At 33.2% G+C, this 4,369-nt stretch overlaps 1 protein-coding gene across 2 annotated transcripts in view; it reads left to right on the top strand.

The window, feature by feature from the left end:
• The window catches only part of GRIA2 (glutamate ionotropic receptor AMPA type subunit 2), an 89,508-nt gene extending 88,427 nt beyond the window's left edge, over positions 1 to 1,081 (top strand). For both annotated transcript variants that reach the window (XM_069855844.1, XM_069855843.1), the window contains one exon: positions 1 to 1,081. This exon is cut by the window's left edge and continues 1,470 nt beyond it. The gene's annotated coding sequence lies outside the window, so the exon portion shown is untranslated.
• The last annotated feature ends 3,288 nt before the right edge of the window (positions 1,082 to 4,369 follow it).

Raw genomic sequence — 4,369 nt, 5'->3', positions numbered from 1 at the left:
ATTCAAATTGGGTGCAAGTCTGTACTGATGAAAATATAAAAACTTTCTTGAATCTTAATCATTATGAATATTCTTTGCTATCTGAAGTTACCATATGTTCTAATTATGTGTATTTAAAAATGATGACTACTTACAAAGCAAAAAGGAATCCTAGGAGGGGTGCAATAACATTAATTTAAATGCTAATGCAAATCAAAACAGCATCATGTTTCTCTAGCTTTCCCTGTAGATATAATTCTGTGCGTTTATTTTAACAACTTATATTTTTCTGCATTGTGGATACCCTGTCTCATGCAATATGAGTATATCTCTATTTTGGACTGAAATAAAATTTGAAATATGACTTGCAGTTTTAGTTGAAATCCATATCTTAAGCTTAAGTTAACTGTTAACTGAACATTGAAGAAGACAGAGCATTTATCAGAAAATTTAAATCTGTTTTTGTGGTACAAGCTCTGAGCCTGTTTCTGCAAGCGTGTGAACACAGTGTATACTCTCAGTGCAGTCAGCACTGTGTTTTCAATGTCAAAGTTACCAGTAACTTCTCCCTAATTAAACTAAACCATTTCTTGACGCATCTGTAATACATAGGTGTTCTGTGCATTACTCCTCATCAGGAATGTTGGGGGATGCATTCTGATTTTTAATGTTCAATGCTAGAATGACCAAACTAAAATAATATTCCTATGGTAATCTAAACTTTTTGAAAAAGTAGAATTGCATTACTGTATACAGTGGAAAGCTATTTATTGTACCTCTGGGCTTATTCCTCTAAACGTCATAGCATAAAAAAAAATCTTTGTCAAGCCTGAACTGATGTATATAACTGAAATAATGTAAAGTTATATTTTCATGTTTTTATACTTAACAACATGATGGGAATACATAATGTATGAGTATTTCAATTGCAGATAATATTGATTGGATAATACACATCTCCGTTAAAAAACAGTAACCATAGTTTAATATCCATGTTACAGTACATCAGTATATTGCTATATAAAGTATGTCTGTGTGCATTTAAGTGAAAAGTAGTCAAGAGTGATGAAAACTGTCCAAGGGTTTTTTATTCATTTTATATGGAATCTGTTACGGAGCAACCAAAATGTTTATGAACTCAAACTTGTGTAAATTTCAAACTGTCCTTTTACTGTAGCTTTTTGTTTACAGTATAGTCTCTTATTTTCTGCTTTGTTAAATGAGTAACAGTACAAAGCTAGACATACACTTTCTAAGACATTAACTTTCCCGTTTTTTCATGTATACCTATATGACAGAAAATGCTTCTGATTTTATTTTTCAATCTAACACATGATGGCTTTTCTGGAGTGTTGTATAAACTACAATCATACATAAAAAATCTTCTTAAAAAAGGCAAAAGACCCTTAATGTCTGTTTAGTATTATTGAAATCTGGTTTCTTATTTATTTAAAATTGTATTTTCTTTACATAGAGCAAACCTGTTTGTCCCCACAGACGTGAAATTTCCTTGAAGCGTTTTGCAAAAAGAATATAAATCTCCTCCCAGATCATCTTGTCACTCAAGGGTAGATTTACTGAAGTTTGCATTATCGCTAAACAAAGTAATTTAACTTTCTTGCCAACAATATAATTGTTTCTGGAATGTAACCTTCTTGATCATGGTTATAATGGCACTGTGATAAGATGATAATGCTAGTAAGTTAAATATCTGTTCGGTAACTCTTTAAAATTTGTCAGCTTGAAGTGGTATTTTTTTACTTCAACAGACTGCTGGTGTGTCCAAAGGGGAGAAGGAACTTGAGAAATGACAAGTATTTTAAACACGTATTAGTAGTGTTGCTACTAGACAACAGAGTTTGCTGTAACAGCAGATTGAGTCTGAGAGGTTTGTGATGTGAAAGGTTTAACATTTTTATTTAGATGTATTACATATTTAAACAGACCGTGTTTCCAATTATCAGACTCCTCTTTGGCTGATAGATGTAGATGATATCTTTACCCAAAGCACCGTGCACAAATAATTGTATTTTAAAATACAAATACATTATTTCAGCTATCATTTGGTACAGTTATTTGAATGAATACAGCGGTCACCAGCAAAATAGAATCATCAGCAGCTGTTTGGTGTCATATCCCTAGGGGCTACTCAGACTTGTTTCACAGTACTGAAGTTTATTGTTTATAACATCATTTCATTTAAGCTGCCATGGGATCACAAGAATTTGCTGTGAGAAATCTATCAGGTCCAAATTCTATTAGGAATTCATATTATGACAAATTCAGTAAATTACTTAGCTATGGACTTACAACGTTTTCCCTCACACCAGTTTTTGTAGATAATAGTGAGTACTATATAACTGTGAGACATAATAAAGTTAAGAGAACTGTATACAGTAATGATGCCTGTATGGCAAATTACAATCAGTCTGTGTTTACTATTGGTCTTCCTGAAATTTCTGCTCATACTACTCCTAGTACTCTAAACTTTGGCTCGTTGAAATTGATCAATGGTAAAATTGCCCTGAATTTATTCTTTTTTCTATCTTGAATGCTATCTTTCCTCTCTCCCCAAAGAAATTTTTTAATAAATATGCCTATATTTAGTGTCTGAAGGCCTACAGGAACTTGATGTGATATCTACAATATTTGTAATGCATCTTTTTTTTTTAGAGATTTCCTTGAAGTAGTGAATATCACTTTTATAATTGCAATTTCACTTAGAGTCATTTAGTGCTTCAATATAAAATTTATGGGATTTGTATTCTTTGAAAAAAAATATTGAAAATATGATTTTTGTAAACAAGTGACAGAAAATTAGAACATGGTGAGATACAATACAAAAATTCTGAGAATTACAGTCTTAACTCACCTGCAGCTTTTTACATGTCATGAGGCCTTCCCACAGTACCTAATCTTATCGTTAGAGTATATTACATGATGTGTTTTCTTTCTTTCCCTCTTGCTCCACCTCATGTAGTTAGTTCTAATACATACTTTTTAGCTTGGTATGCAGGTAGGAAATATAACTGCTGTATATAATAATTTTTCAAAAATTGATTTGGCAGTCATTAAAAAGGTTTATTATAACTTATTGCATATGTCTCTATTAAAGGAACAGTGATGATAGAAGTGGGAAACATATCTCAGATCACATAAGCTACACTCTTAATTCAAGTGGCATCATCCACTGTATTGTTCTTCTGTCAGTCTCCTTTGTACATCTCGTGTTGCTAATAAAAATTTGGCTACCTCTCTAGACAGCTCGGTGCTTTACTTACCCGAGTGGTAAGAAAATTCTTTATACCTAAAGGAAAAGCACTTAATTTCACATTGCTGACTTAGTAGCATTCACCCAAAGTTCTTCCTCACAACACACTTACAACTCTCACTCAACAGGAAAGGACCATTACTGTGTGCTATAGGCATAGAGAAAAAGTTCACATTTAATCTATAATTATTTTTAACAAATGCTGACTTTTCAAGACTGACTTACCTATGTTAAAGCACTGATCCTCCTAGTCCCTGCCCATGGCAGGGATGTTGGAACTAGATGATCTATCTGTAAGGTCCCTTCCAACCCAAACTATTCTGATTCTATGATTCTTCCAACTGAAAACTGATGTAAAATACATATTTTATTTGTATGCCTTCAGTATCCCAAATTATTTTTAAAAATGTGTCTCCTAGAATAGGAAAGGAATGCTAAACATTACTGCTTACACCAACCCCTTGAGATTGTCTTCAGTTAGTTCACGTCTGGATGTGGGGGAAATGCTACAAAGAAAAGGGTTCCAGCGTATTCCATGAGCTGTGCAGGACCACGTTGCCTCCTTTTCATATTTCCATGCACAGAAGGAAAGCAGGTGGGCAAAGCTGAAATAGGAGTTGGAGGGGCAAGTTTATGTCATTCTTCTGTGTCCCATCAATTCTAAAAGGTGAAGGAGCATCCATAAATAACACCAGAGAGGATTTACTTCTATTTCCTAAGGATAGAAAATATACTCACAATTATTTCTTTTCTTTTAAAAACAGTGTGGTTTTGAAATGAGAATTCTGTGTTTTAGTTTATGGTAAACAATTGTTAAAATGAAAAATAAAATTTGTTTCCAGAGTCCTTTTCTGTTAGGACTGCATATATGTGCTAGCTTCTTAGAAGGGAACAGCCCAGGGTCTTCCTGGCCTGTGTTTTACGGAAACATCAAGAGGGTGTTGTTAAAAATGTACTTGGGAGGCTTTTATATGACAACTTTTTATCCAATTTTCAAGTTGTATTGTTACTGCCTGCTCTTCAGCACCATGTTCTCCAATTTAAGTGAAAAATGTAATTAAAGAGGTTAACCTCTAGCTCTTTAACTTAATAGTATGCTTTACAGATAACATCAGATTT

The sequence above is a fragment of the Phaenicophaeus curvirostris genome, chromosome 4, assembly GCF_032191515.1.
Source record: "Phaenicophaeus curvirostris isolate KB17595 chromosome 4, BPBGC_Pcur_1.0, whole genome shotgun sequence".
In the NCBI taxonomy this organism is placed as follows: domain Eukaryota; kingdom Metazoa; phylum Chordata; class Aves; order Cuculiformes; family Cuculidae; genus Phaenicophaeus; species Phaenicophaeus curvirostris.
This window is presented reverse-complemented; position numbering and strand designations above follow the sequence as displayed.